Below are 20943 nucleotides of genomic sequence, written 5' to 3' on the forward strand. Positions count from 1 at the left end.
CAGATACCTCCAGACCTGCTTCAGCACTTGTAAAGCTTTCCTCCTGCAGGTAGGGATCACGGGCTTGAACACAGGTTCTTGCGCCCTGTAATTTGTACTCAAGCAGGTGTGCTACCACCCAGTCCCCATAAAGAACTGTATATTCACTACTGCCTCATATATGAATTTATCCATAGATACAGATATAACTTTATTCAGATATCTGCTCCAATATTATACTTTAGGTTGGTTACCAAATTACTATCATCTTCCACCATATGATGTCATCTTATTCTGCAGTGGTATTGTTACTAGGACTTTTACTATCAGACAAGTCATATCCGTTTATTTATTGTCGAAGTGTTCTATTTGAAGCTTTTTAAAGACTATTCACCACTACAATCCACAGCAATGTCTCAGTCACACTAGATATACCAAAATGATGCAGAAAAAAATCTAAAAGTTAAGAACTTTTGTTCTGGGGCTGGGTGTTGGCTCATCTGGTTGAGAATGTGCATGGACCAGGGTTCAAGCTCCTGGTCCCCACCTGGAGGAGGAAAGCTTTGTGAGTGGTGAAGCGGGGCTGCAGGTGTCTCTCTGTCTCTCTCCCTTTCTATCTCCCCCTGTCCTCAAATTCTGGCTGTCTCTATGCAATAAATAAATAAATAAATTTAATATTTTAAAAAAAAAAAAAAAAGAAATTTTGTTCTTTTTACTTGACTCTATCCATGGGTACCTAGACCGCTATATTGCTTATATGTTAAAACATGATTTTTTGGGGGGGCGGGCAGTGGTGCACCTAGTTAAACACACAAATTATCAAGTACAAAGATTCAGGTTTGAGCCCCCACTCACCACCTACAGGGGGTCCACTTCATGAGCAGTAAGCAGGTCTGGAGGTCTTTCTCTTTTTCTCTTGATTTCTCTGACCTCTCTCAAATTCTGTCACCATCAATTTCTCTCTGACACCATCTTCCCAGGCAATACTTTTCAGTCTACCTGCATGCTACCTATCAGGCTCTGGCAACAGATTGCTAAAGTCATGGGTCCCTGAAACATACCTAAAATCATCTTCCTAGCTTCTTCCCATATAGTGACCCCTAATTTCATCTAATCTACTACAACCTTTAGGTTCCGGTGTATTAAACAATTTGTCCTGCTTCACATCTTACTGCCTTTTAGCTACCGAGCTGCAAACAATACTATGATCCCATCCTGATTTTGTTGGGCAGATGACCTCACCAATGTATCCCAGAACCTCACATCTCCAGAGCCCTTCCCAACTAGGGAAAGACAGAAACAGACTGGAGGTATGGCTCAACCTCCTAACATCAATGTCTAGTGGAGAAGCAGTAACAGAAGACAGGATTTCCCTGGGTCCATGCTCCCAGAGGGATAGAGAATGGGAAAGCTGTCAGAGGAGGGGGTGGGATATGGAGATTGGGTGGTGGAAATTGTGTGGAGTTGTACCCCTCCTACCCTATGTTTTTGTTAATTAATCCTTTCTTAAAAAAAAAAAAACAGGATTTCCACCTTCTGTACCCCAAAAAGAATAGGGAAGGGATAAAGAATAGGGAAGCTCCCAATGGAGGGGATGGGATAGGGAATTCTGGTGGTGGGAACTGTGTGGAATTGTACCCGTTATCTTAGAATCTTATTAACCATTATTAAACCACTATTTAAGAAAGTTAAAATTAATTTTAAAAAAAAAAGGAAAATTGGTGGATTCATAGTACCAGCATCAAGCCTCAGCAATCACCCTGGTAAATAATAATAATAATAATAATTAATAATAATATGATTGCCTTCACATATACTAATTACAGAAAATATTCTGAGAGTTCTTAGAGGAACATGGCCCCTATCTTCACAAGAACACAAGAGCCCACAGTAAAAATGATACTCTAAACTAGAATATTTTGTTGGTGATGATGGTGATGGTGGTGATGGTGGTGATGGTGGTGATAGTGGTAGCGTTTTCCTGTCTGCACGTGGGCACATACTACACAGCAATCTGTAAGCAGATAACTAATGTTATATGTACTAGAAAGATAAGGTAGTTTCACCTAAAATATGTTACTACTTAGCAAGTATGGAAACTCTTTATCGTATACTTGAGTAATGATTTTAAATAACTGATGTATTATGACTAGTGAATGTATACTCAATGAAGGAAAGCTTAATAAAAATATAGAAAATTTACAAAGCTATCATCAAGATTAATATAAAATACTAAAGGGTATAATGTAAGGAAACTGATATATTTTGGGCAAGGGTAGTTTATGATTTGAAATTTGCAGAGTGTAATTTGACTTTTTTGGAAAGAAGGCAGGGCTAAAATGAAAAGCACACTAAAATTAGTGTGAAACAGTGAAAACAATAACAAAGAAAAAACTTGCAAAGCTTATTAGAATCTTGATTAAGCTGATTCTTACTGACTTGCTACTGCTACCAATTTTCTCATAAAAAGTTAAGATTTTTCACTAAAACCTAATGGTTGAGAATAATGACTTTTAACTAGTAAAGACAAAGTAAGTGGGGAAAAAAAGACTATAGCTTATCAAATCAGTGTATTGAGAAAGATATTTTATACATTAGAGAATCTCATTCTCTCTCCCTGTCTTCCCTTCCTGTCTCCATTTCTTTCTGTCCTATCCAACAATAACTACAACAATAAAAAGGGTAACAAAAGAGAATCAGAAGTAGTATAAAGCACTGTGCTAAAAAACATTAATAAAAAAATGCCTTCATATATAGTATATAGGACAGTCTACCCACAAATGTGCATACAGCAAATAATTTAACAGGCATTCAAACATAAATAATAAAATTAAATTCCTTATTACTATCTGAAAGTATCATTTGTAGTTACTCAGAATGGCATTACCTCTGCACACTAGGTAAAATTAACAAAACAAAAATAGAGGCCAAGTGTTGGTGTACTTGGTTGAGCACATATACTACACTGCAAGTACCCAGATAAAGCCCCCAGCTCCCACCTGCAGGGGTGAAGCTTCATAAGCAGTGAAGCAGTACTGTGGGTGGCTCATCCTCTTTTTCTATTCTATCTTCCACTTTTCCTCTCAATTTCTTCTCTATCCAAAATAAATAAAGAAAATAGTTTTAAAAATTAAAAGAGGCTAGGTGATGGCACATCTGATTGAGCACAAACATTACAGTGTGCAAGGACCCAAGTTCAAGCCCCTAATCCCCATGTACAGGAGAGAAGCTTTAAGAGTAGTGAAAAAGTGCTACCGGTGTCTCTCCCACTGTATCTCCCCTCTCCTCTAAATTTCTCTAAGGCTCTATCCAAAATTAAAAAAGTAAATACTATATTTAAAAAAAAAAATAGCTATTCACAAAATGACCAACAGGATAGAGTCTATGGTCAATAATTGTTGTTACCAACATACAAAGATCTTAAAAATATAGCTCGAGAGATAAGCCAGAAAGAGAAGGATGAATATGGGATATCACTCATGGATAGAAGCTGAGAATAAGAACAGAAGGTGCAGAGTGGTGGTTAGATGTGTGTATTACCATGCACAAGGACCAGAGTTTGAGACCCCAGACCCTCTGGCAAGGGAAAAGCTTCACAAATGGTGAATCTGTGTTGTAGGTGTCTCTCTGTCTCTCTCTTCCCCTCCCCTTCAATTTCTCTCTGTTCTATCAAATAAACTTTAGAAAAAAGAAATAATAACAGAAAGAGAAAAACAAAGCAGAAGTTAACTGGGTTTGGCATATTGCACCAAAGTAAAGGACCCGGCGGGGTGGGGAGGGGGGTTGCATTCAGTCCTGGTGTAAAATGGTAGAGAAGGACCGAGGCTGGAGGTGAGAATGTTTTGCAGAAAACTGAGAACGTTTATACATGTATCAACAACTGTATTGACTGTAAACCATTAATCCCCCAATAAAAAAATACAGCTCATTTTTGCATATATAACTTGTTTCCTCAATGACTGAGACTAGCAAAACCAAAGAAAGCCACATCCTAAGCCACAGAATAGAGCCACCTGGTCTTGTCCTTATCACAGGAATGCAAGGTCCTGCAGACATCCTCAAAATTTGTATAGTGTTTTTTAACTAACAAAACTGTTGCATCCTTCCTGAGACTGCAGAATGGTCAAAAGGTTCAATGCAAAGCCTTCTTCAGTTAACCTTTGCTAACACAGTTAAAAGGATGAGTTCAATGACTGGCATTAATAATTATTCCTTCTCCTCCTACTCTTCCTTTTTCTTCTGTTTTTTGTTTGTTTGTTTGTTTGTTTGTTTGTTTTTCTTTGTAAGAGCAAGGTAGAGACAATAAAGAGGGAAAGAAATCACAGCACCAATGTTTGCTACAATGCAGTGGGAAGCCAAGGTTAAACGTGGGTTGTAGACATGGCAAAGTTTTGTACTATCCAAGTGAGCTATTTTGCCGGCCCTGGCATGAATTTCAAAATGCTATCTCACTTTTTTTTTTTCATCTATTCTGCTACTCATCTACATAAGAATGGTTTCAAATAGTTTGTGGGACTTCTCATTCTAAAATTACATAAATCAAGTTTTGTAATATTCATCCATCATCTGTAAGAAAATGAGATCATCAAGAAACAATTATGGGAGTGGGGCAGTAGCGCAGCAGGTTAAGCGCGTGTGGCGCAAAACGCAAGGAACAGCATAAGGATCCCAGTTCGAGCCCCCTGCTCCCCACCTGCAGGGGAGTCACTTCAAAAGCAGTGAAGCAGGTCTGCAGGTGTCTATCTTTCTCTCCCCCTCTGTCTTCCCCTCCTCTCTCCATGTCTCTCTGTCCTATCTAACAACGATGACATCAACAACAACAACAATAATAACTACAATAACAATATAAAACAACAAGGGCAACAAAAGGGAAAATAAAGAAATATGAAAAAATTTTTTTAAAAAAACAATTTTTGGACTGGCAAAAATAGTTCACTGGCATAGTGTGCTACTTTGCCACGTGCAAAAGAACTCAGCACTAAAGTCACTGAAGGAGTTTGTTGCTATGGATTCTTTCTCCCTCTCCCTTACCCTCTCCCTCTCTATATATATCATATAAATTAATTACACATTAATTAAAAATAGCTTAAGAAAGCATGACATAAAAATTACCTAGATTATCTTGTATATGAAATTAAAATAATAAGATTTGACTTTTAATTTTTACAGATATTGGTATATAATAACCTGAAATAGTAATTTATAATACTATTTTATTTAAAAACATAAGAAAGTTCTGTGAAGAAATACAATCATTTCCAGATTAAAAGTGAATGAGTCTGATAGTCTAGTAAAGGTCAAGGAACAAATATAACAACTAATAAACAACACCACTTATTATTCATCTTACCTATTTTGATTAAAAAAAAAAACACTAACAGGAGGGATGGAACTTGCAATTTTTCAATGAAATCAAATTATCTGCCAAAATGAAATTGTTTGCTTCTACAAACAGTAGTGAATTCTTCCGATTTTCTTCTCTCAATATTATGCTTATATGCTTATATGTAATATTCTTCTCTTAATATTCGCTTATATGTAATATTCTTCTCTGAATATTATGCTTATATGTAATATTGCTTTAGAAAACTGGCATAAGAAGATTTAGCAAAAAAAAAAAACAGAAAATGAAGAAAAGTTTTGATCAACTTTCATATTTTAAAATGTTGATCATAAAAAGCTGTATTAAAGTCAGTTCCAAAAAATAAATACAGACTTCTGGTTAACAGAGGTATAGTTTGGATATAGGCCCCATGTTAATCACAAAACAAAATATGGAGCAGAGACTGGACAGAAGAAAAAAAATAGAAGTTGAATTCTGTGGTCTGGGAGGTAGCTCATTAGATAATGCACTGGACTCTGAAGCATGAGGTCTACAGTTCAATCCCTAGCAGCACATGTACCAGAGTGATGCCTGGCTCTTTCTCGCTCTTCTCCTATCTTTCTCATTAATAAATACACAAAATCTTAAATAAATAAATAAATTGAAATAACACCGAGGAGAATGTTTCGCACAAAATGACAATGTATGTAAATGGGGAAAGAAACAAGAAATGTAAAACAATCATCAAATGAAAAAACAGAATAGCAGTAAGTAAGCCATATATACTATCAGTAATAGCCGTGAGAATGGTTGCATCACCTATAAAACAGATGCAATCTTCCTATATTCCTTCATGCAAAATTCACTTATATTAGAATTACATTGTCCACTCTTTCTATCCTTCCACTTTTGTACTGGATAAAGTTTTCTGATTATACTGTTAATAAATCAGTATTATTGTACAATATCATTTGCATAGAAAAATAGATGAATCACAAATCAGATGAATTTCTATTAAGGAGCTATCTATACTATGGACATTAAAAATTCACATTTGACATAAAGATAAGGATAGACTCAAAGTAAAACATTAGAACAATACAAAGAGAAGGACATAGGTTGTTATTTTCATACTCAGTAAAACAGACTTTCAGTCAAAAATGGTAATAATGAACAAAGATGGATTCTAAAATGATCACAGAACAAGCACTCAAATAGGAGATGCGCAAAATGTCAATGTATCTGCAGCAAATCTAAGTGTACACAAAATGTAAAATCAGTACTAATGCCTTTAGTGGATACGACAGCAACACATGAACTGTAGGGGATCAAGACAGCTTACAGCAAGAGACAAATAATCTAGACCAAAAAATTCAGCAAAGAAATAGTGGTCATAAGTGAAATAATACATGAAATGGATTTACTGTATTTATACAAATATGTCCATCCCCAACAAAATGAATACTCTGTTTTCAGAAGTACATATGGAACAATTTTCAGAACTACCATCTACTGGGACACAAAAGCAGTACTATTAAAAATTTGAAGGTTTAAATGATATCAAACAACTTTTCTGTTCACAATAGTATAATAATAGAAAATAACAACAAATAGAAAAATGTCAAAAGTGGAGAAAAAACAGAATGTTTTTTGAATAAAACCTTGGTCAATAAGAAGCCAAAAAGAAAAAAAAAATTATCTGAAGAGCAACCTATGAGGTCAGGCAGTGGCGCAGCAGGTTAAGCACACATGGCTCAAAGCTCAAGGACCTGCATAAGGATCCCAGTTGGAGCCCAGCTTCTCACCTGGAGGGGGGTCGCTTCACAAGCTCTGAAGCAGGTCTGTAGGTGTCTATCTTCCTCTATCTCCCCTCCTCTATCAATTTCTCTCTGTCCTATCCAACAAGGACATCAATAATAGTAAGAATAATAACAACCACAACAATAATAATAATAAAAGGGGAAAAAATAGTCTCCAGGAGCAGTGGACTCATGGTGCAGGCACCAAGCCCCAGCAATAACCCTGGAGGCCCAAAAGCAAAGTCCGAGTCCCAGGAGGCTAGATAACCGCAGCAGGAATTGTCAGGTCAAAGCAGTTGGTTTGCTCATTTTCAAAGACATGAAATATGCAGGTGACCCTTTAGACGACTAGGAAAAAAAAAGAGCAACCTAAGTGAAGAAATGAGTTACCAGAACCTATGAGACAGAACAGAAAAAGCTTACTTAGTTCATTGAAATAAGAGCCCACATTAACAGAGAAAAAATATCTCAACAGCCTACTCTGCCACTTGAGGAAGACCAACCCTGAAACGAATGCAGACTAGAATGTTTCTCTGACCAAAGTTAATCCTAGGGTGTAAAATGACTTAAATTATTAGTTCCACGAGATGGATTTGTTATACTCATCAAAGGAATAAAACAGAATTTTAAAACAACATTTGAAGATACCAAAAGAATGTTTTGGTAGTTACCAAAAAGATTTACATATACTTCTCAGAACAAGAAAGTTAAAAGTGAATGAGAAAAAGGGGCTTGTAAAAAAAAAAAAAAAAAAAAGAAGATGGATCTGTGGCAAGCATTTGAAGGAGTAATGTTAACAGGAGGGCTTCAAAATACAAGAGAAAACATTTTAAATGTATAACCAAATGTTTTCTTGAAAATTAGTCTAAAATTAGATGACCAAAAATACAGGTACTATGTACTATGTCTACAGTCTGGAGATGTAAAGATTTCCATAAAAATGAATGAGCACAACACACATAGATTCTGCAAGCATAGCAAAATGTGAAACTGAAAATATTGTTTTAGCTGGTAAAAACATTTTTTATATATAAGTGAATTATGGTAAGTTTCCTAGCTGCCTGAAATGAATACTGAATTGAAACAAAAAAAAATTAGTAAAATTTGTATGCCCAAATGAGAAGAGTAGAATAAAAAATTAAAGTTAGTATGGGGGGAGGGGGAAGGTTCATTTTATAAAAGATATAATGCTTTTGTTATACTAGGAAAAATGAAATACTCAAAGATTCTTTTCTAATTCTGGAAATAAAACACCCACTATAAGATGTAGTTCATACATTTTTGTACATCAAAATAGTATAATATATTAATGGTGAATCATGATATCAGAAGGAAGCTTCACCTGGACCTGGTTATTAAAGTGAGTCTTGGGTCACAGAACAAGGAAGATGATTTTAAAGCCATATTATAAGTGTTAGGTCAAATCCTACTCTTTGAGAAATCTAAGTTCTATGGTGGGAAATTTATTTCCTAGTACATATGTCTCTAAGTGTAGACACTAAAGAAATTTGTCCATTGGGTCTGCATTATCTCTACATCAAACTGTGTGTGGGAACTTCACAAACTGCATGTTTAGAAACACATTTAGAAGCACACTGATGAAGTAAAAAAAAAAAAAATGACAGCTGACTTTTACTTATTTCTCATAAGCTAGAACTCGATCCACTTCTAACTTGAAAGAGACTGGAGAAGTAAATATAGCTGGTCCTCATTACTCAGGCTCAGTATTTGTGGATTTATTTATTGAAAGATTTATTCATAAACTCAAAATCAATACTTGAACCACTTTCATAATCACTTATGAACATGTAATGAACAAAAAAAAAAAAAATCCAAGCTACCTGAAACAGGTAGTGCAACCTGATAATGTCCTGTACCACCATAAACCAGAGCTGGGCAGTACTCTGGTAAAATAAAAGGAAAAACAAAAAATAATAAATAAATAAAATTAGCTCTAGAAAGGTGAGACTCTGACTTCTTGTTTCAGGCAAGGATAAGAAGAACTCTCATGTTCTGCTGGAAGGAAAGTAAGCTGCAAAAAACACATTGGAAAAAAATATATATATATATGTAATTCGCCTCCAGGGTTATTGCGAGGACTCGGTGCCCACACTGCGATTCAACTGGTCCTGGAGGCTATTCCCCTCCCCCCGCACCGTTGCCCTCGTTGCTCGTTATTATTATTGTTATTGCTGTTTTAATGCCGTTGTTGTTGACAGAGAGAAATGGAGAGAGGAGGGGAAGACAGAGAGGGGGAGAGAAAGACACCTGCAGACCTATTTCACCACCTATGAAGCGACTCCCCTGCAGGTGGGATGCCGGGGGCTTGAACCGGGATCCTTACACTGGTTCTTGCGTGTTGCGCACCTGCGCTTAACCCACTGCACTACCGCCCGACTCCCAACACATTGGAAAATATTAAATCCACACTTAGATTAAGTTCTTAGAAACGTGAGTTAAATTGAAAGGTGCATAGTGAAATCAGGACTTTTAAGTAATGCTTTTTTTTCCTCACAGTAGTTTCCTTATGGCATTGATAACAAATAATAATAATTCTGACTTAATTTTAGGAAAATGATGTGATTTGAGGACATGATAAATACCTCGACAGCTTTTATAACTGAACACACAAGATTTGGAATCAAGCAACTCAACTCCTAGGTGCCTTCCATAGTAGCCAAATGGATGGAGGGGCACTGGGGTCCTGCTGCATGATGGTGGAAAAGGACCTAAATTGGCAGAGAGAGTGATTTGCAGATACCTATCTAGGGATTGGATAAATTCTATGTATGTATAAAAAAAAAACTGGACAGCATACCATTAACCACCACCCCCTTTTTGAATTTAAAAAGTAAGAATTAAAAATAAAAAACAGTAAGGTTAAAACGTGGCCTTAAAATTAGCCTTCAATTAAAATGACTGACAGCATACTAAGATCTCTTTTTAAAAAAAAAAATGCATCCTGGGCACCAAAGTAAAAACCCTGTGGTGAGGGGTAGACGTGCAGCTTCCTAGGACAGTGGGGGGTGGGAGTGGGTGGGAGGGATGGGTCACTGTCTTTTGGTGGTGGGAATGGTGTTTATGTACACTCCTAGTAAAGTGTAGTCATATAAATCACTAGATAATTAATATGAGGGGGAAAATTAATTGTATGTCTTGAAGTTTTTAAAACACAGACTGAGTCTTTTTAATATATAGGATGTGTATTTGATGTGCGGACTCTCTGAAAAGCCTAGACCAAGTAGATCAGAAGCAACCAATAGCACAGCTATATACAAGATACTGGGTACTGTACAGCAAACCCTAACAAAAGGACTTTTCAAAGTTAACCCCAATTACCAAATAATGTGATGATAACATTAACTATCGATTGTCTTTTTGAACCCTAAGACAGCAGGAACCTCACATCTCCTCTATAGAGCCTCTACTTCCCCCAGTCCTGGAACCCTTGGATAGGGCCCACTTTCCTGTATGCCTCTCCCAATCCATATCAAATAATATTGCATCTGCCGATCGCAACCTAATCAACACAACGATTGCCACCTCAACATGCTTCAGCTCAGACTGTGTCCAGAGACTTCAGATGTGGAATGACAACCCTTCAGCTTCATTACTCGGGTGAGACCTTTCCTTACATAGTATTCTCTAATCACATCCCAGGTGGTTCACTTTCTTTTTTTTTTTTTTTTAATTTTTTTTTTATTAAAGAAAGGATTAATTAACAAAACCATAGGGTAGGAGGGGTACAACTCCACACAATTCCCACCGCCCAATCTCCATATCCCACCCCCTCCCCCGATAGCTTTCCCATTCTCTATCCCTCTGGGAGCATGGACCCAGGGTCATTGAGGGTTGCAGAAGGTAGAAGGTCTGGCTTCTGTAATTGCTTCCTCGCTGAACATGGGCGTTGACTGGTCGGTCCATACTACCAGTCTGCCTCTCTCTTTCCCTAGTAGGATGGGTCTCTGGGGAAGCTGAGCTCCAGGACACATTGGTGGTGTCTTCAATCCAGGGAAGTCTGGCCGGCATCCTGATGACACCTGGAACCTGGTGACTGAAAAGAGAGTTAACATACAAAGCCAAACAAATTGTTGAGCAATCCTGGACCCAAAGCTTGGAAAAGTGGAGAGGAAGTATTAGGGAGGTACTTACTGCAAACTCTAGTATACTTCTGCTTTCTTACTTTGGTGCCATACTCCAAACTCAGTCAATTTCTGCTTTGCGTTTCTACTTCTTTTTTTTTTTTTACATGCATAACATTCCCCAGATTCCCATTTAGCAATACCACCCCACTATTTCATTCATCATTTTTCATGGACCTGTATTCTCCCCACCCACCCACCCACCCACCCCAGAGTCTTTTACTTTGGTGTAATACTCCAATTCCATTTCAGGTTTGACTTGTGTTTTCTTTTCTAATCTTGTTTTTCAACTTCGGCCTGAGAGTGAGATCATCCCATATTCATCCTTCTGTTTCTGACTTATTTCACTCAACATGATTTTTTCAAGGTCCATCCAAGATCGGCTGAAAACGGTGAAGTCACCATTTTTTACAGCTGAGTAGTATTCCATTGTGTATATATACCACAACTTGCTCAGTTCACTTTCTAACAAAGACCCAAAACCTACATATACACCAGTTTCTGTGAGAGAGAGCTTATGTGCACACGTATCCATAAACTACTGCAAAATATATACCTGAAAGCAGAAGTACACTAGAGTTTGCAGTGAGTACCCCCCTAACACTTCCTCTCCATTATTCCAAGCTTTGGGTCCATGATTCTCAACAATTTGTTTGGCTATGTATGTTAACTCTCTTTTCAGACACCATGTTCCAGATGTCATCAGGATGCCGGCCAGGCTTCCCTGGACTGAAGACCCCAACAATGTGCCCTGGAGCTCCGCTTCCCCAGAGACCCACACTACCAGGGAAAGAGAGAGGCAGACTGGGAGTATGGACCGACCAGTCAACGTCCATGTTCAGCAGGGAAGCAATTACAGAAGCCAGACCTTCCACCTTCTGCAACCCTCAATGACCCTGTGTCCATGCTCCCAGAGGGATAGAGAATGGGAAAGCTATCAGGGGAGGGGATGGGATATGGAGATTGGGTGGTGGGAATTGTGTGGAGTTATACCCCCCTACCCTATGGATTTGTTAATTTATCCTTTCTTAAATAAAAAATAAATTTTAAAAAATGCATCCATGTAGTATGAACTACTTCTGAGTCAGGGGTTGGCCAAGTGGTAGTGCACCCAGTAGAGTGCACGTTTCAATGCACAAGGACACAGGTTCAATACCCTGGCATCCACCTGTAGGAGGAAAAGCTTCTTGAATGGTGAAACAGTGCCTCAGGTGTTTCTATCTCCCCCTCTCCTATTGACTAATCTCTGTCTCTATTCAACAAATGAGTTTTTTTTTTAAAAAAATAAATGCTCCTGAGTAGTTGTTCTCCAAATGGTGAAATGCTCTAGATAGCTACAGTCTGAAGTCTAGCCTAGGAATTTTTTTTTCTATCTTAACTTAATGCTACGGCAAAAATGAAAAAGAAAAGAAGTTTGGTGGTAACAAAAATGTAATATAGGGGGCCGGGCAGTAGCTCAGCAGGCTAAGTGCACATGGTGCAAAGTCCAAGGACAAGCATTAAGGATCCCAGTTCTAGCCGCCAGCTCCCCACCTGCAGGGGGGTCACTTCACAAGCAGTGATGCAGGTCTGCAGGTGTTTATCTTTCTCTCCTCCTCTGTCTTCCCGTCCTCTCTCAATTTCTCTTTGTCCTATCTAACAACAACAACAATAATAATAGCAGCAACAATAACGGTAAACAACAAGGGCAACAAAAGGGAAAAAATAGCCTCCAGGAGCAGTGAATTCATAGTGCAATGTAATTTATTAGGATTTATTTATTTTGAGAGAGAGAGAGAGAGGGAAATGGCATAACACTGTTTTGATATATGAGGAATGGAACCTCAGAAATGCAAGTATTATGCTCTACTAGTCACCTCCCAGTCGCCATATTAAAATGATGCTAAATAAAATTATTTACTTTGAGTCTGGTAACTCAAAATAGAATTAGAAGGCACACACCCAAGAAGTGGGAATGGTTAAGAGGTACTTCTCACTCATGCCTTTCAACAAGTAGTAATTAACTACTGTGATTATCAAAAGGTGTGCACTAGAATACTATATTTACTTTTTAATTATTTATTTAATTATGATCGAAAAGTCCATTGGATAATGGGCACAATTAGAGGGGTACAATTTCACACAATTCCCACCACCAGAGTTCCATATCCCATACCCTCCACTGGAAGCTTTCTATCCTTTACCCTTCTGGGAGCATGAACCAAGGGTCATTTTGGGGTGCAGATGATGGAAGGTCTGGCTTCTGTAATTGCTTCTCCATTGGACATGGGCGATGGCGGGTCAATCCATGTCCCCAGACTATTTCTATCTTTCCCTAGTGGGGCAGAGCTCTGGAGAGGTGGGGTACTATACTTACTTTAATGTGAATTATCTAGGGCCAGGCAGTGGCACAACCAGTTGAGCATACACATTACAATGTGTGAGGACCTGAGTTCAAGCCTCCTGGCCCCCACCCCCTTGAAGAAATCTTTACAAGTGGTGAAGCAGTGCTGCAGGTGTCTCTCTTTCCTTCTCTATTTCCCTCTTCCCTATCGATTTCCCTGTCTCTATTCAATAAATAAATAAGAATTAACTAAACCTGGCCATAAAAGGGACCAATTAGAAAATAATTTTATCTAATACAGGACATAACTAATCATACTTTCAGTAGGTAGTTATAGAAAATACTTTATACCTGAAGATATCTTTTTATTGAATACAGTACATAAATATTACATACTTAGTCATCCCTATCATATGCCTCATCATAGAAGTTAATAGTTGTTTCATATAAAATTGATTAAAGAGTTAAAAAAGAAATCTTGGTAGATTAATGGGTAAGGAATTTACCCTTCAAAGAGCATATCAGTAGTAATTATATTAACTAAATGGATGGAATCATTGCTCCAAGATTTAATTGAAGAAGAAATAATAAGTTTTGAACAATTCTGTAGAAGCCCTATACTGGTTACAAATGCAAGCTTTGTTGAATTAAAAGTAGTGGAGGACTATTAGGTAGTAATTTGTATTTCATAAATTTTCTGATTAGAAAAAAAATCATAACATCCAAATATTTTCTAAGTCTACATATATACAGCACTTCCAGCTCTCTTTCCTCCAGAAAAACCTTTCTGCCCTATCTAGCCAAATGAAGCGTTCATTGACCGTTAACTAGTCCACAAATCCGTAGTAAGTGAAATGAGCTCAGGGAAATTCTGCCTAAGAGGAATAAAGTACAACTGTGTAGTCAATCTTACGTGTTAAGGTTCATTGATATATCATCATTACTGCTAAGTGGCATATAGGTAAAGCATCACTGCAAGAAATATTGTTAAGTTATTTTTGTTTCAGTTTTTCTTATGAAGACTGTCAATATAAAATAGTAAAATGATAACTGTCAGAGCATAGTGTTTGTATCCCTGAAGCAGTGGAGGACCCAAGTTCATTCACCAGCACCACTGTAATTTAGAGCTGAATGGTGCTTTTCTCTCTCTCTCTCTCTCTCTCTGTCTGTCTGTCTCTCTCATAAAATTAAACACACACACACACACACACACACACACACTCCATCTCTCTCTCTCTCTCTCTCACACACACACACTCACCTTTAAAAATACATCAATAACTGTAGGCTCTTAAAGATTTTCTTAAATCTCAAATATAGTCAAGCGCAATCCTTTCACATTTGGAAGAATAATTTTAAATCCTAAAGTACTGAGCAATCCACATGTGTAAGCTTGAATTTGCCGTGTTTATTTTGCAACTTTACTGGGTTAAGCAACAGTTTTAAAATGGTACAAACACCAACAGGTTTTAGTTATTCTATGCTCCCATTTATCAGGGAAAAAATTAAAAAGGCAAAGGAGTAAAAGGATAATTTGTTATTTGCTAGAGCTACTACTTTATTTAATGTTATAAAACACATATGAATTTATATCTATAGTTTTGCCTTTTCCGTAAAAAAGACAAAAATACACAAGAAAAATTGCTAGAAAAAAATCAATATCAACATTGAATATATGTAAACAAATAAGGTAAGCACACCTACACAGAAATCAGCACATTCTATTTTTAATCAAAACCCCAAACCACCATGGCATTTTTATGGCTTATAATGAAGAGGACCTTTCAATCCAGTGCCCCCTCCTTGAACAGTGAGTCACTTCACGACTGATAAATGTACCAGAACAGTAAGTCACTTCAAGACTGATAAAAGTAAAATCAAAATTTAATGGAAGACCATCACCTACCTATTATAAAATGTAAGGGACTTAAGAAAGGTATTCGCAAAAAAAATTCCAATTTCGTTTTTGAAAATGGCAGGATGGGATATGAACAGAACATGGCTATATAACACTTTTTTTTCTCTGTGGCATAAGGGTGTCACACATGTGCGATACCACCACTGCCAGGCCAATTATTTTTATTTATTTTTTTATTAGTGATTTAGTAATCATCAACAAGATTGCAGGACAAGAGAGTACAATTCCACACAGTTACCACCACCAGAGTTCCCTGTCTCATCTCCTCATTTGAAAGGTTCCCTGTTCTTTATCTCTGTGGGAGTATGGAACAAAGATCTTAATGGTGTGCAGAAGGTGGGAGGTCTGGCTTCTATAATTGCTTCTATGCTGAGCATGGACATTGGCAGGTTGATTTCTACCTCCAGGCCAGGCCAACTCATATTTCAGAGTGGAACTGTCTAGCACAGCACTGTTCCATCACACATGGAGCACCTCCCTCCCAACGTCATGATGCTCACATCTGTGGAGGAGTTCAAGCTCAGGGATTTGTGCTACACTGGATGGCATAACTTGGCTCAAATTCACGTTTACTAAGTATAAATTACTCTGTAAATATCTGCATCAATTTTATTCATCTCAGAATTTTAAAAAGTCATGACAATTTTCCTATATTATGATCCAAAAAAACATCTAAAAATAAAAATTAGTAATCATATTAAAACTCTTCAACATTAATAAATGAAACCACAATTATTAGTGAAATAAGAAAATTTAGTACTTAAAAACTTTCAGGTTCAAAGATAAAACCAAGTAACAATGTACACAAAGCAAGTAGGCTTCCACATATTGAATAAGGTTTATATAAACAATAAATCGAGCACATGCCACACAGTGAAAAGCTCTGAGTCTCTGAGAAAAACATTAATATTTATTTACTGAAAGAGGACTACTGTCCTTCTCATTTCCTCACACATATTTAAGTGAACAGTTACTTCTAGAAAAATTATTTTGTCTACGCAAAAGTAAATAAAACATTTTCTCCACGACATGAAGCCCCATTTCTACAACTATAAATATAGTTAAGATAAAACTCATTTATCAATAATAGTTAAAACAGTACTCAGTAAATGCCAGCCAGTGTAAGAACTTCACATTGAATCTACAAAGTACTACCATAGCTGTTTACAAAGGTTATTTGCTTTACCCTTGCCATGTAACTTGCATAGTTCATATTTCAATCAAATGAGCCTTTAGGTTCATGATTATTCAATAATTTGTTCTACTTTATATCTTAACTCTTTTTCAGCCACCAGGTTCCAGATGATACCATGATGTCAACCTGATTTCACTGGGCAGACAACCTCTCCAATGTGTCCTGGAGCCCCACCTCCTGAGATCCCTGCCCCAAAAGGGAAAGAGAGAGGCAGGCTGGGAGTATGGACCGAACTGTCAATGCCCATGTTCAGCCAGGAAGCAATTACAGAAGCCAGACCTTCCACCTTCTGCACCCCATAATAACCCTGGGTCCATACTCCCAGAGGGATAGGAAACTATCAGGGGAGGGGATTGGATACAGAGTTCTGATGGTGAGAATTGTGTGGAGTTGTACCCCTCTTATCCTATGGTTTTGTCAACATTTCCTTTTTATAAATTAAAAAAAAAAAAGAATACAGAAGCTATCAAGGTAGTTCTGGAGGTGGAAATTGTGTAGAATTGTACCCCTCCTATACTATAGTCTTGTCAATATTTCCATTTTATAAATAAAAATTAAAAAATATTTTGGGATAGCTAATAAATACTGTAAAGCATAAAAATTCAAAACCTGCATATACTAAGAAATGAACAAAAATCATGAACAAGATTTTTCACCAAAAGAGGACGAAATAAGTCATAAACACATAAAAGAGCTTCTAAATTTTTTGTCTCTAGTGATTATGCTGAGGTGGAGTGGGGGGCAGTGGTAATAAAGGTGGTAACTGGGGGAGGGAAGGTGAATTTGCCTAAACTAACTCACACAATCAATTGAGAATGATTTTGTGTCTTTGGCCAGAATGATTTCTATGCCTTGATGTATAAAGCAAAGAAAAAGCAACAGCCACCTCCCACTTTTCTTTTAAATTAGCTAGCATTCTAACACAGAAAACAAAGTGCAAAACAAAACGATAGTGACCAGAATAAATGCAATGAAGTAAAATAATCAGAGTTGAAAAAAGGCTGGTATATTGCAGCTGAAGATTTAGGGTCTCTGTTTTGAAAAAAGCTAATAGGTCTATTTAAGGTATAGTCCAAGAGGCCCATGACTTTACTAGTTTTAGCCTGAGCTTGATAGCTAATATGCAGGTGGACCCAGGTTATTGTCTGGGCAGAAGGTGTCATAGTTGGAGAAAGGACTACAAAGCTGGATCAGGGAAGAGAGTTGCTCCCAAATATGGGAAAGGTATATAAATATTGTTAACTATAAACCCCATCAATCTGCTCTGGGGCCCATATTCAGCACAGGAGCCTATGTAACCTCTGCATCCTTTGTAGGTCTGAGCTCGCATTCCGTGGTCATGGCTAGGAACATTCTAGGCTTAATTTTAGGACCCGTCTTCCTCAGGTAGTAGGTAGAGTATGTTGCCCAACCTCCCTTCAGAGAATGGAACATTCCCTACCTTTGTTGATCCATTTGGTGTGGCATACTACTTAACAAAACCTCAAAACCTAGATATAGACAAGGGCCCATGAGATAGGGCATATATACATGTATCCATAGATTAGGGGAAAATATATACCTTAAAGCTAAAGTGCACAATAGTTTGCAGGAGTCAATAAATGAAGCAAGCAAGTAGAAAGACCTAAAAAGACAACTTAAACTACTCAATGAAACAGTTTCTACTTAGACCTAGGTACCCTCCTCACCTATCTCTTATTACAAGTCACTCAATCTCTCCAAATTTAACCTTATTAGACAAAGTAAGGACTACAAAAGCTGAATAAGCGCAAGAGACTGAAATACTTTAATGATGACTCTTTAGTCTCTACCAGGCCACCCTATTAGGGAGTCCTGGGATTCCCACACAGACATGATGGGCCTAGACCTCTAACAGATCCCTCTCACCACTGTCACTGGTCATCTCTATCAGTAACAACAAAAAAGACCCCTTTGTGAGCCCCTACAAGACCTTGCCCTCAATTACCTTATTTTAATTGACAAAGTTGAATAAATGTTGTCTGACCTAATAAAAAAAGAAATGGAAAGAGAGAGACAGACAGAAGAGAGAGGAAAAAGAGAGAGGGAGAGAAGAAGGTAGGTAGTAGTAGGTAGAAGGCAGGGAGGAAGGAAGGAGGGAAACAAACATATAGGCACCAGGAGTAGAGTAGTTGTACTGCAGGCACTAAGCCCCATCAATAGCCCAGGTGGCAGGGGAGGGGGGAGGAGATAAAAACCAACCAGCTGAAATACATTTTTAACTCCTCCATTAATTTGAAAACAATTAAGTACATAATGCATATTCTGAAAAACTTTATACAGCAAAGGCTAACTCCGTAAAGAAAGGGAGTAAATATACCCACCGAATGCTAAGGAAGAAAATCTAGCCTGCAAGTTTAAAAATAACTAAATAGGTAATTAGAGGCCAAAAGGAAGACAGTTTTCCCCTTGCCATGTTAATAAATCATAACTTTGCATTAAAAACAAGCTCTTGAAAGGAATTGTCTCTATAATAAGAGTCCCTTTATTTGGATATATTTGGCTTTATTTCAATTCAAGAAATGAAACCAGTTATGATTCATATTAATACAAAATTTCAGGAGAGGACTGACTACAGAGCTCACATGCATCACTTTGCCAAAGGTGTGATCTAAGCTCCAGACTGGCACCTATGAAGTGGGAGACTGGGTGTTATGGTCTCTTTCGTTCTCTTTCTCTGCCTCCTCTTAAAAAATATAAATGAATAAATAAATATTTAAGGAGAACAGAGTTCCCTATACAAATAAAGATAAAAAAAAATCACACCTCAGAAAAATTGATGTATTAATCCTCCTCATCTGGCCAAATCTACAAGAGGAAATGCAAAGATAAGCTTTGAATGACAGAACCACAGTGGTTATTTATCAGAAAAGGTAAATTAACATTTTTTTAATCAGTCTGTCAAGTTAAAGGACCACCCAAAGACATTTAACTGATCAAATCTTATAAAATCAAAGAGGAAGTCTCACCACCAAAGAAAATAATATTCTTTCCCAAAGAATTTATTTCTTAGACTTAAACAAAACTCTTAAGTTTGAGACCCCAATTTAAAACAAGAATAGCAGAATGGTTTTATTTTTATTGGAAAGTTATTAATAATCCTAGATTCTCCGGAATCACAAGTTATATGCAACATAATCTGCAATTTTTTAATTTACTTCTACTTTTTTCTTCCATAATTTTGCAATTTTTTAAGTTTTAGATGGCTATCATTTTAGAAACATTATCACAGTAAAGCAGTTTTATACTGACAGTAAAAACAATTTAACTTATCTTTCCTTTGGTTCTCAGCCAAGATAATTTCCTATTATATATAACTTCAAAATATCATTTTCCTTAGTATTATTCTGCAAAATGGCTTCCTGAAAGCTATATTCCATGTTCCAAACTAAAATGTTTCATGGTCAGAGACCTCTAGAACCCTCACGTTAGAAAGAGGAGGGGAAGAAAGAGGAGAAGGAGAAGAAAATGAGGAGGAAGTGGGTTCTTTAGAAACTTATTACAGGAGTCGGGCGGTAGTGCAGCCGGTTAAGCGCATGGTGGCGCGAATCGCAAGGACCAGCACAAGCCTCCGGCTCCCCACCTGCAGTGGAGTCTCTTCACAAGCAGTGGAGCAGGTCTACAGGTGTCTTTCTCTCCCCCTCTCTGTCTTTCCCTCCTCTCTCCATTTCTCTCTCTAGCCTATCCAACAACAATGACAGCAATAATAACGACAATGACGTTAAACAACAAAAGGGAAAAATAAATGAATGAATATAAAAATTTTAAAAAGAAACTTGTTATTACAACTTTATTATACATTGCAAATCTTCTAAATGACAAAGACAGATGAACTATGAATTGTTTTCCAAAATATAAGAGAAATAAAAGTTTGATGGATAAAAAAACTAAATGCATCTTTAAAAATATAAATGAAATACTATTAAAGAAATGCTATGGTATGGTCAAAGTCAGAAGGTGGTAAAATTCTGACCAGTTAACAGAATTCAGTGAATTCAATTTGAAGTTTCCTGAAGCAAGACACAATAAATGGCCACTGCTTTCAAACCTGGCATTAAAACAGTTATGAATGTTCTTATACAGACTTGGGAACAAGGTCAATTTTTTATGCTGAGACTTTGGGGAAAAATATTTCACCACAACATCAAAGATTCTTTCAATTTGGTGGAGGCCAAGCTCAAACGTAGGTTGATACATGGCAAAGCGGCACACTATCCAAATAAACTATTTCACAGCCCTGTCTCTG

The 20943-nt window shown here is 37.2% G+C and overlaps 1 protein-coding gene across 4 annotated transcripts in view; it reads right to left on the bottom strand.

Annotated features, from left to right (window-relative positions):
* The window catches only part of SUPT3H (SPT3 homolog, SAGA and STAGA complex component), a 442460-nt gene that overhangs the window by 295399 nt on the left and 126118 nt on the right, over positions 1-20943 (bottom strand). The gene's annotated exons all lie outside the window — the stretch shown is intronic.

Source organism: Erinaceus europaeus, chromosome 4 (assembly GCF_950295315.1).
Source record: "Erinaceus europaeus chromosome 4, mEriEur2.1, whole genome shotgun sequence".
NCBI lineage: Eukaryota > Metazoa > Chordata > Mammalia > Eulipotyphla > Erinaceidae > Erinaceus > Erinaceus europaeus.